This window comes from Harpia harpyja, chromosome 9 (genome assembly GCF_026419915.1).
Source record: "Harpia harpyja isolate bHarHar1 chromosome 9, bHarHar1 primary haplotype, whole genome shotgun sequence".
NCBI classification, from domain to species: Eukaryota; Metazoa; Chordata; class Aves; order Accipitriformes; family Accipitridae; genus Harpia; species Harpia harpyja.
In genome coordinates this window covers 2,655,049-2,667,079 of record NC_068948.1, presented here as the reverse complement: position 1 = coordinate 2,667,079, position 12,031 = coordinate 2,655,049, and the positions used below count along the sequence as shown (strand labels likewise).

Genomic DNA, 12,031 nt, shown 5'->3' with positions numbered 1-12,031 from the left:
TGTCTTCTTTCAGAGCTACTTGCATACTTCTTCCATGCTTCCTTTTTGTGCTTTTGCATATTTTTATCATTCCTAGGAGGTTAACAGAAGGTTTTCCACCTTCGCCCAGCCATTCTGTTCTCACACCAAATGCAGGAACAAAGCAACAGAGGAATCAGTCTGATGAGCTAATTTAGCAAATTCCCACTTGCTGCCTGTTCTTCAGCTGTGTTCTGAGCACGGTGACGTTTTTCTCCTTAACATGACAGCTCACATTCAGATCATCCCATTTCAGCGATGCAAGCACTCAGGAACCATTTGAGCAGAGAGAAATTTAATGGAAGGACCAGAGAAAGGAGTAGGAAAAGGGAACGTGTCGCTGCGTGAACGGCTTAGCGCAGGCGGCTCTCGAGGTGCAGATATATGTTTAATCTGCTTGCTGACAACTCCGCCGGCCAAATCCTGCGGCTGCGTCGCCGGGCAGGTCTGGAAACGCTTAATAAAAAAGAGATGTGACACTGGAGTTTGCGGTAACGCCGAGACGCTGTCGGAGAAGGAATCGCAGAGCCATGCCCACCAGGACGTGACGGCAGGCCGCGGGACACGGCCGCACAAAGCACATGGCTGCCTCGACCGAAACGCCGGCAAGGGTCCCTCACCCTCCTGGGGCGCAGGGCGAGACCCCGGTGTGGCCTCCCGGTCCGAGCAAGAGGGTTTCGCGGAACCCTCAGGGTTTGTGGCAGGGCGAAGAGGGGAGAGAGTGGGGGGGGACACGGTGTGGATGCGTGCGGGTGCGCTGGCTGAGGTGCGGAGGGTGTCGTCTGCGGTGCCTGTGGTACGGGACTACAATTCCCGGCGTGCACCGCTCCGGCCGCGTGTACTACAGGTCCCGGCCTGCTCGGCGGGGGCGGCGACGAAGAACCGACGCGCTGCCCTCTGGGAATTGTAGTCTCTCCCGGCGGCGCGTCGGTGAAGGGCGGCCGCCGGGCCGCGTCCTCCGTGCGCCTGCGCGGGTTCTCGGGGCGGGCGGGGGCCGAGCGGGCGCAGCGGGGCGGCGCCTGCGCGCTGAGGAGAGGGAGATCTCTCGCGAGGAAGGACGCCATTATCGCAGCCGCTCGACAAACACCACGAGAATTCGGCACCGCACACGGTAACCGCGGCGCCCCGCGGCCGGACGGCTGGGGCTGAGCTCCCGTGGGGGGGCCTGACGCCTTGGGCGTATAGCCCCGGCCCTCACAGCTTTCACGCTCCTCACAGCGTCTCCCGAGCACCCGGGCCGTGAGGCGGCGGCTCCGGGGAGGGGCCGAGGCGGGGGAGGAGGAGGGGGGGGCCGCGGGCCCCCGCCTCCTCACCCGGACCGGGGGGACGGGGGAGGGGGTGTGTGTGTGAGGGGGGCAACCGGGGACTCGCCTCTTCCCGCCGCGGAGACGCCGGAGCTGGGCCTTCGGCGGGTGGCTGCTCTTCATCGCCTCGCTCCCCGCCTGCCTTCTCGGCGCTTGGGCCTGGGGAGGGGTGTCACACCCCCCCCCCTCCCCTTACCCGGGGCTCCTCAGTGCCGGCCCCGTCTCTTTCGGGGGGTCGCTGGTCAGCCCTGCGGGGCGTGCGGCGTTTGAGGTGGAGGGTCTGGTCTGTGCCCCCCCCCCCCCGGCAGTGCCCCCGAAGACAGTGCCCTCTCTTCTCCCCTACCTCCCCCAGGCTTGTGTTTTCCCGTTTTGAGCCTTCTCTTCCTCGGGTCGCGCACACGCGGCACTGCAGGCACGTTTTTGGGAAGGGGTATCGCTCAGCGCACTCCCTCCCTGTCGTAGGAGAGTGTAAATGACTGGTGACATTGGTACTGCCTCTTCCTCTTCTTTCTGCTGCTTGCAGGTAGCGGTAATGGAAAGGGGCTGCTGCTTTTCACTTGCCTGCTAGTCGGGGGTGGGGGGGGAGGAAATAGTCTCCTGAGGTGCTGTTTTGCATGTGTGGTCATTTAGGCATAGTCAGGGTTTTTCACATCCATATCGGGGTTGGTATTTTCTAGTCTCTTCATATTAGTGATCTGTTTGACAACACACTCGGTCCTCCCTTTTTCCTTATTTGCAATTCAAGTGTTGCTTTTTTTTTTTTTTTTACAATTACTCTTTTTTAAATCCTTGTACAGTGGGAAGTTGTGTACTTAACCAAACAGAGTAATTTTATCCTGCTATGGGACATACAGTTTATGTATCAGTTTATTTTTAGAGCTCTCAAGGGAAGATTTTTTTTTTTTTTTTAAGTAAACAAGTTTGGAGGGGTGTTAGCAACTGAGTGACTGCTGCAGTGGAAGCAGCTTTCAAATTGTAAAATGATAGCTTGGAACGTTTTTGCTACTTTTTTTGCCTTCTGAGTGAGGTTACCTTAGGTGTAGTACCCTGTTGATGTCAGGCTTTCAAGGAGCAAGCATAAAACTTGTAGAATTTTGAGTACTCCAGCAGGATCTTAAAACAACAAACAAAAAATGAAACAAAAAAATGCCTTTGTCTTAATAATTTCATAGCAGTGCCTCTTGAAACAATGGATTTTCTCTGTTAAAAAGTACTAATATACCTTTAAGATGGGTGTCCATAGAAATTGACCAGAATAACAAAAATATGATTCTGAAACTGTATGAGCCTTATTCCGTACATTAAATGACATCTTGGCGGTAGTTCAGTTTTCAATAATACATGAAAAGATGTTATGAAGAAAGACTAGTTAATTCATTGAAGAGAGTGAAAAGATTGAGTTTGGGTTTGGGAAACATTCCATCTCCTTCAGAGGATGGAAAAATTTTGTAACTTTTGTCTTTGTTTTGTAATTTATAACCTGTTTTACAATGACAAGAACTGGCTTTAATGTCTTAATTATCCAGCCATGTTTAAGTTGTTGTCTGGTTACAGGACAGGTTTTCAATTTTAAGGTTCTTCTAAAGGAGTAATTGATTAATAACATTTGGAGTAATTGAATAATAACATTAAGAGTATGGTAGTAATATAGCGAGCGCTAATTATCAATGTTCACAGTTGAAAGGGTTCCATCAGCACATGTTCTGCTAAACATGTTTGGAAAGGGTTTTTTTCCTGCCTGTGCTGCTTTTAACACAGTACAACATACTTGTTCTATACTGTTCCGGACTGAGTAGGTGAAGAAAGATGAGCGTATAGTCATAGCTCCATGTAACCAGAAGCGCTACTTAGGGTTTACCTTGATTTTGCAAGGAGTAGTGCTGTGCTGTGGAATTCAGAGCCACATTAATTACAGTAAAATGCTCACATTTGCAAGGACTTGAGGTTGTCTCTCTGGTCTTTTATCTTGAGCTTTTCCCTAAACTTGTAAAGCATCGTTTGTGCAGGAAGAATACGTGCCTTTATTTTGTCAGAACTTGAATGTCTTCGTATCTTTCATTGAAGAATGCCTTGAATTGAAATTGCTGTGATGTTCCTTAGAAAGTAAAGACTCTCTCAGTACATTCATTTTGAAAGGAAGAGATGGGTATTTCCCATTGTGCGCAGAAGCTCTTGTCCCAGAGATCTACAGAAACTGTTTATGTGAATTGAGCAGAACAGCAAGAGCTACTTGTAGGAGGACACAATGCAAGTCTAATGATTAGAATTAGAACAACAAAATGTCTATGTATACTAAACTTTGCCAATAAAATTTTTTTCACAGATTTGATTTCCTTTAGTTTGAAACTTGATATTTAGTTGTAAACTATTGAAGTAATTTTGTTTTCTGTTTTTTACATATTCATTAAAGGGCTAAATCATAATCTTTTTTTTTTTCAGGTAAAATAAAAAGAAGAAAATGTCTTTGAAGTCATGTCAAACACTTGTTTCCTTGCAGTTCTAGGTTTTTAAAGCTACTGTTAAGTGCTTAGTTTTGCCTACCACTTGTTAGACTGCATGTTAAGACGTTAAGCAAAAGTGCACAAAAGGATTAACTTCGTAAAATCCTTTGCATTTGGGACTTCAAATAAAATAATTTGTAACGTTGTCTGTTGAACAAAATTATTTTATATTGCTTCCTGCTTGTAAAACCCTGACTTAGTCCACTTAAGGGAAAAATAACATTAAGTTCAAATTTTCCTCTGAAAATTGGAGCACCTGTATTTTATGATGAAAAAAGAATGCATCTGTCCTACTCGTGGAGTGAATTCATAGCAACAGTAAAGCTAAACACCCCTTCCTTCCCTGCTCCTTAGACACAAATGTGTCTGTTAACATGTACCACCTTATCTTGCTATATCGTCCTATGAATATGTGTATATATAGTCTTGCAGGTTTAAAGCTGGAGTTACCTTTTTTTTTTCCTAGAGGAGGGAGGGGGAATGGCAAAACAGGATCAGACTGTACTAATGTAAGTATTTCAGAATGTGAAGAACTACTCGTTCTACGTTTTTCTACTGAAATGATGCTCTTCAGTTTATTTTCATACATATTTTTGGTAAGAATTTAAAAATACTAGTATTGTCCCTGTGTTTTAAAACAGTGCTAAAGTCTGTTTCACCAGCTTGAATGTTTCCTTTTTCTAGATAGCCACAGGAGGTAAATCTATTAGAAGACTTTTGAGTAAGCAGATGACTTGTTGTATATTTTATGTTGGCCATCATGCTTTTTGATAGTAGAAGCCTGTGTCAACATTGGGGTCTGTCCTTGCCCCCCTCCCAGAACTGCTAGATCAGAAAGTTTTTTCCAGCGTCTAGAAGATCAGCAGTGCACATACTAGGAAAAATATAAAATGATTAAAAAAAAAAATTATATTAGTCCCTTTTGTTGTCAGAGATTCTGTTTTAGGTAAGGCAAACAGGTAAGAACAAAGCATTTTGCACAAATTTCCCTGGAACTTGAGCCAGATGCTTGTCGTAGTGCATACTGGTCCTGGGGTGTGTGCTGAGTTTAGACTGAGCAACTTTCCAAGGCAAAGCCTCTAAGTGATAGAGCAAAGTCTCTTTCCTGCAAACAGGCAATTAAACTGGGAGGTTACAGTATTAGAAAGTCTTAATTCCTTCTGCCAATGAAAAACGTGCACTAAGCAAGGGTGTCTTACAAAGCACACTGAAGGAGGTCACGTTCGGGTATGTATGACTTATTCCCACACCCTGCCTCCGTGTTTATTTTTTGTTTCTGTAGAAGAGCTAGTTTTAACATGGTGAAGGAATATGATGGTCAGAGGAAGACAGATTTTGGCATGGTGTCCGTGCTCTGCTACACAGACCTGACAAATGGTAGATTGTGGGAGAGTGCCCTGTGACGGGCACACAATGTCTTGGAGCTGAGGAGAGTAGCAGCTTTGGAGATAGAACAGTTGAGCCACATGGAAGTGGCTTCTCAGCAGTGCTGTTTTGTTGCAAACCAGCATGGGTCAAGATATGTTTTCCTCAGCAGTCTCTTCTGGTTGAAATTTCACTGATGGGGATTTTCATCACACAGTTCTAGTCTTAGCGTAGCGTGTTGTTGGTAATGCGATGGAGTTGTGATGTTGGAGCTACGCTTGTATTTCTCGGGGTGTGCGTGGCTCAAGAGTATAGCTCCAAGATGCAGGGCTTAGTTAGTGTTCCTTTCATTTTTATCTACACAGTAACAAGTCATTTCTGCAGTGTGTCAGCTTCCAGAAACACATCCAAGCCATTTTCTGCACTAACTGAAGTTTCTAAATGATCTTTTACTTGGCCTTAAGTAGGGAACTTTCCGATTCTTGATGATTGAAAAATGTGGATGTTGTTAAACTTGGGAGAGATCTATGTCAGAGCCAGTTTTTAGTTTGATCAAAGATGTCATACTTACATCTGCCTACAGCTGTGATTTCAGTTTGAAATGTACTCTGGATTTAGTGATACCTTTAACTCTTTAGAGGAAGTAATAGTCTTCAACCTAAATCTGATGTTTATGAAAGTGAGTAATTAGATATTTTTTTAGTAATTAAAAAGTCCAGTTCTATCTACCATAACTTCAAGAATTAATTTTTTTCCACTTTTAATGCTTTTTCCTCAGAAAACATGAGATTGTTATGTTTTTTTTCCACATTTTGGATAATTTCTAATAAAGAAGAAACTCATTTAACACCCCCCAACCCCAATTATCATACACTTTTTAGCAACATATTTAAAAGTAATCATTTTCTGTTTACACTAAACTGCAGTGTTTGGTCTGTGAAGTGAAGTAATATTTGCTTTGGCAGAGTTAGTAATACAAGATGCCGCTTAGGAATTCAGTAGTTCAATCCTTCAGACAGAAGTGTTATCCAGGTAATTTTTTTTTTCTATATAGTATGGTTGCTAGCTTATTCTTCACTCAGCCTTTCTTCTAGGTCTGTTTATAAACCTGGAGTAAATTCTGTTGGAAGGTTTGAAGAATCGTGGGCTCTTCTGGTAATGTAACTGTTGGCATGTGGTCATTGATGCCAAAATTGGTGATAAGACTTCCTTTGGAGTCAGCAAGTCTCATGGCATATTGGTGTGCCTTTTCCCGCTGAGGCAGAGCCCAACCCCACTGAAGCTTCGTGATGGTGAGGGCTTCTGAAAGAGGGAATCTTCATGGAAAATTTAATCGACTCTAAAATTTGTTCTTTGGTAAATGTTTCTTATTAAATAATTGCATGGAGTTAATGGCATTGCCATTTCAGTGGTCATTTAAAATTTAAAGTACCATCTGTGATACTATTCATTAAGCTGTTTTCTTGAATACAGAGAATTTTTTTTTTTAATGAGGGGGGAAAATTACTTTGTGATACTGAAATGATTGGATAACATAATGAAAAACTGGGCTTTCAGACGTGTAAGTCAAACTATGCTAATTTCCTTAAAATCTCTTTATTTTCCATCTTTTCATCTTGACCGTATACTTTCAGTCTTGCAAAAGGGAAATCAACTTAATATTGCATAGATTTTCACAAATATCAAATGGTTGCATGGTAAAATAGAGATAATTAAAGTGTTAAGCAGGAAGGAAACCTTATGGGATAGCTACTTAATATTGAAATAGTTAATGAAGCAACGTTAGAGATGCGTGCAAATGCTTTTGTCAGGTATAAATTATTATGTAGGTGGTCAGTATTCAGAAGCTGTTATTTATTCAGCAAGTTTTAGCAAGTGTTTTCATACTAAAAAAATTTTTCACCTCCTTCTCTCTCCCGGTAGCATCTGATGGTTTTTTAGAACTGTTATTTTTAGTTGTAACCCTTTTGTTTTGCTATTTATTTCCCACTTTCCGAAGGGGATTAAAATATTGAATAAATAGCTGGTATCTAGATCTGTTATTCTTCTCATACATATATTCCTTAAAAAATCCTTTTGAGTTGAACCAGTAGTTGTACAGAAGGTATCTCTGAGACTTTCTGATCAAGACACAGTATTGTTAGCTAGAAAACAGCTACAAACGTATCATGTAGTCTTAAAGAACTTTTAAGCTTTTTGAAGCATCCACTTCAAATGGGAAATTAGAGTTAAAATTTCTCAAAATTAATTATTTCAGTCTATGCCATTAAGATTTCAAAATGTTTTAATATCAGAACACCCACCACCCACCCCGCCCAAATGAAGTAATGAAACTCAAATTTGATAGAAATTGTATTCTCCAAAGTCTTCCTTCATATGCAAGTTTAGGGTCAAAGACCTGCTGATAAACCTTGTCCCAGTTTACACATCCTTGCTGGGGGAAGATGTGCTCCCTTGATCCTTCATGAAATAACTTACATTTCATGAGCATAATGCAGATCCCTCTGCTGCAAAGGAGCCTTGTCTGAAAAAGACTACGTTCTGATGTCTGTAAAATGTGTTTGTACTGCTTGTGCCCTTCCTCCAAGTGTTTGATTCCTGGGACTGGAAGAAGACTTCACAGCTCTCCTCCGTCAGCTTCTCAGCTACCTCTGCAGATCTTTTGAATAGCAGTGGCGAAGCTCATTTGCTGTGTTACTTTGTCCTGCTGCTTGGGAAAGTTACAGCGTGGTGCAATAACTTCGGGTGATACCTGCTCTGAGTTAGTACTGAGTTGATTTCATAGCTGGTGATACTTCAGCTACCAGTGTTTTCTGCAATATTGGCTTTCCAAAGAAAGTTCCCCTCTTCTTCCCCCCACTTCAGCTCTTAACTCACTTCTCAGTAAAGGCCTTATGAGGTGTTTAAAAATCACTGTTTCCTCTCTGTTTCCCCTGCAGGAGGAATAATACCAACTCTTTTAAAATAACACCTTTTATTCAGGAAGCAGGCAGATATTGCACCTTGGGTTTTTTGGGAGGAATTTTTTTTCTTTTTTTTTTTTTTTTTTTTTCCCCAGCTGGGAAAATTGAATCCTGGATAGTGTGTGCAGTGATCCCTTGGTGGACCAGTAGCACACATCATACTAGACCTGTTGTTGCTGAAGTCTGTAGACCACTGTGGTTTCTTTCATGTTAAAAGAAGCGCATAACATTTTAATGTCCTTTGAGTTTTGTGATGGAGAATAGGAAACAAAGCACTCAGAATTCAAATATTTAAGTACAATGTTTTGACTGCTGTATAATCCACTTAAGTTGCAGTATTAAACTTCAAGCAGAGTTTTGCTCTTTCTCATGTACGTAATGTTCTGGTAAAAGCTTTCTGTTTGAGGACAACATGACAATGAATTCAGGTGCAGTTGTATTTTTGTTCCATTAATTTTTCCTGTTCGTTCGTGTTTCAGCTAGAAATAGCATTAGTGTAGTTTTTGGGTTTGATTTTGCATGTTTAGCAGGAATGTAATTTTGCTAGGAACATATGAAAGTACTCCTGAATAGGAAATTTACAGGACCAAACTTACTCTCTCTTTCTGAGGATAGTTTCTGGTGTCAAAAGGCCCAACGGTACAACTGTCTCTATGTAAAGACATAGGCACAAGTGGGTTAGGTGTGGTGTTTTAAGGTGTGCTTTGGATCTGACATTGTGGAGCTGCCATCATTAATTGGAGTACACTCTGCAAGCATTCAAGTCATGCTGATAATCTTACCAAAAATACATCCTTTCCCAACATTGCAGGATGTTCTGGAGTTTATTGAGGCACAAAAGAAAAATACTTTTATCAGTGTTACAGTTCTTGTAAAGATCTAAGATCTGCCCCTAATAATTCTGATTGTGTTAGGCAGCGGTTTGGAATTCCTAAAGTTGATATGAAGTATCACAGAAAAATAAATTGAGGTTATTAAAAAAAAAACTGTAGTAACTTCTACCTTCAAATGAAGGTGCAGTTACCCAAAATTCAAAGGACATCTGGACTACCCATCTCACAAAAAAAAAAAAAAAAAAAAAAGTCTAACCATGGGTAGAAGTTCTTTGAGGCTGGGAGACACTTTTATGTAAATAATAAGAAACTAATTCTGGAAGTTTGTTGAATTTAAGTACTTGTAGGGTTTTTTTGGAGCTGTTATCAATAAAGATTCTCCATCTAGTGGATGAAAACAATAAAACAACATGACTACATCTGGTTTTGCATACTGCATTTGCTGTCTGGGCAGTACTTGTTTCATATTTGATGGTTTTCAGCCATACATACAAATTGTGCCCAGCATTAATGACCTATGCACTGAATAATTATACCATAATGCAGGAAACTGACCTCTGCCTTATGGCACTGATTCTGCAAACACTTATGTATATCTAGTCCATATGGGTAGTCTCATTAAGTGCAATGGGTTTACTATATGTCTGTAACATTAAATTCAGACTTTTTTGCATGTCTAAGCACCTGAAAGTGTAGTTATAATAGGTGTTAACATATCCTTCCTAGCTCACTTTGATAATTACATCAAAGATGTGGCAGTGTGGGTTTTGGCACACGACAGCAGCAAGAGCGTTTTTACAGGGTCCACAGAGGATTTGTGCTTAAGTTGCTGGTGTATGTGGCCACACACTCAACGCTGTTGTTTCTTGTGCCAGAATGTGTTAGGCTGGTGTGAGTACACTGGAAAGCAGGACAGTGGTATTTCTGTTTTAGTTTGTTGTACATTGTGTTAGGATTGTGGCCAATGGCAGTGTATTAGAAGAGTTAGAAAAAGACATCCAAGCAAAACAGTGGCTTGTACCAGGTGGAATGAAAAAAAAAAAGGGGGGGGGGGAATAGTTCTAGAAGCAAAACAATAAAACAATAATAATAATGTGAGCTTTTGTAGCACTATTTGAGAATTTCTGTCTCTCTGCAAGATTTTGTACTCCAAAGAAGTTTCAAGTTCCTTTATTCTTGGAGCAGCTGTTTCCTTTTTCCTGCTGCTATCTGTATTTTAAGAACTTGTACTGGAGTCCATCAGCATAGCATCTCTGAGTGGTATTTATTTTATATATCTACAGAATGTTATGGCTGGTGGCTGTGCGTTTTCACAGATAAGGAATGTTTCTGTTATGTTTTGGGAGGATAGCTTTTTTTCCCTGATCTTTGGCTGAACCAAAGATGCCTGTATATTATTACACTAATTTTTTAATTGTTAAACTGAAATGCTTGTGTAGTTTTACTATGAAATTTACTTAAAGCACAGTGTTTTTACTTGCCTTTTAAGGTGGATTGAGAATAAGGATGAAAGCTAAACAGATGCTAAGAAAGATTAGAATATTCTCTTTTGTAGTTTCTAGCAGTAATAAAGAAGTGTAAATCCTGATTCCCCCCACCCCCGAAAATGATTTTCAACTTCATTCTGGTAGACTGCAGCTTCAGAGTTAGAGCATAAGGGAGGCTGGTAGCTCTTGTATTTACAGTGCATTTAAGCCTGCATGCTGTTAAATTGTTGCTTTTTATTATGTTATTCCTCATCTGTTACAGTGCATTAACATTTGCACTGATGTGGCTTGTTGGGGAATTATTAATTAGTGTAGGAAGGCTCTGTTCCCACTGCCAACTAAAGTGACTTTCTCTTACAGAAAAGTCCAGGCTTGGGGATTATAAAAATGTTGCAAGTCACATAGCAAGACTAAAAGAACACTGTCAGGTTCTGAGCCTTGTAATACCCGTGAACAACTTCATGTATCGCATTACGTGAACATTTCCCAGTTCTTTCCATGGGACTACTCATAGAGATTGTTTCTGTGAAGACAGGACAGACTTGTCAATGCAGGAGATCTGTTGCCAGGTTAGCCAGGGTTATAACCTGAGCATGCTGGTTTTTCGTCATTAAGACTATCATGTGAAAAATCTTATTTTGTACTTGGAGTGCCTTTTTGCTGGTTTTGCATAATTTGCTTCCAGAGTGGATTTAACTGAGCTGCACAAAGGCATTCTTGGTGTGGATTATTCTTTGCACAGAGACTTAAAGCTCAGTGGTCCTTGTGGGCTGTTTCCCTGAAGGGACAAGAACTCAGGGAAGTTGAACTGACTTAACTAAAGCAGTAGAGTTAATGAGTATTATGTCCTCTATGGATCTTCACTTTCAGAGGGTGGATGATCTTTATACTATAATCCCTTTACAGCATAAGGTCATTTTACTTCTGCACAAAGTTGTCCTCACAGAGGATTAATGCACTTGCATGCATGTATCGGATACATTCTTATCATTAGGCTTGCCTTTGTAGTCTAGCTGGTTTGCTGTTTCAGAAAACTTTTTTAAGTGTCAGCAAATCATAGCTCTTTGCAAGATAAAGACCTTTGTTTCTCCCATTCATGGTAGATATTAGGCTCAGAAAAATGGGCAGATTGGCTAATAGTAGTTGTATAAAGAAGAATATATATTTCAAACAGAAATGACATATTTGAAAACTGGCCTTAATTGATTTAAAGGAAAGTGAAATGAAGGAGAAGAAAAACATTTGGGGCCTTTGGGTTGGTCAAAGTAAAATGGCACCCTTCAGCTTTTTTTACACAAACAGAAGTAAATTTTTGTCATAGTGCAAGTTGAAGTATGAGGTAAGTTTTTTTTGTTTATCAATAGCACTGAGAAATATTAGCCGGGGGAGTGATTAGCTGCTCAAATAAGAGAAGTTCAATTAAACACTCTATGTAGACTAGAGCTTTGGAATTTTTTTTTTAAATATAGTGTTTACCCTTGCTAATTAGTATGAGAGAGAAGGTTTATGTTTTGTGCATGTTTTTATACATTAACAAGACATTGGATGTTTTTGATTATA

At 41.0% G+C, this 12,031-nt stretch overlaps 1 protein-coding gene across 4 annotated transcripts in view; it reads left to right on the top strand.

Annotated features, from left to right (window-relative positions):
• The first annotated feature begins 1,003 nt into the window (after positions 1 to 1,003).
• BANP (BTG3 associated nuclear protein) overlaps positions 1,004 to 12,031 on the top strand; it is a 154,760-nt gene continuing 143,732 nt past the window's right edge. For all 4 annotated transcript variants that reach the window (XR_008236525.1, XM_052796046.1, XM_052796045.1 and 1 more), the window contains exon 1: positions 1,004 to 1,129. The gene's annotated coding sequence lies outside the window, so the exon portion shown is untranslated. The remainder of the gene's footprint in view (positions 1,130 to 12,031) is intronic.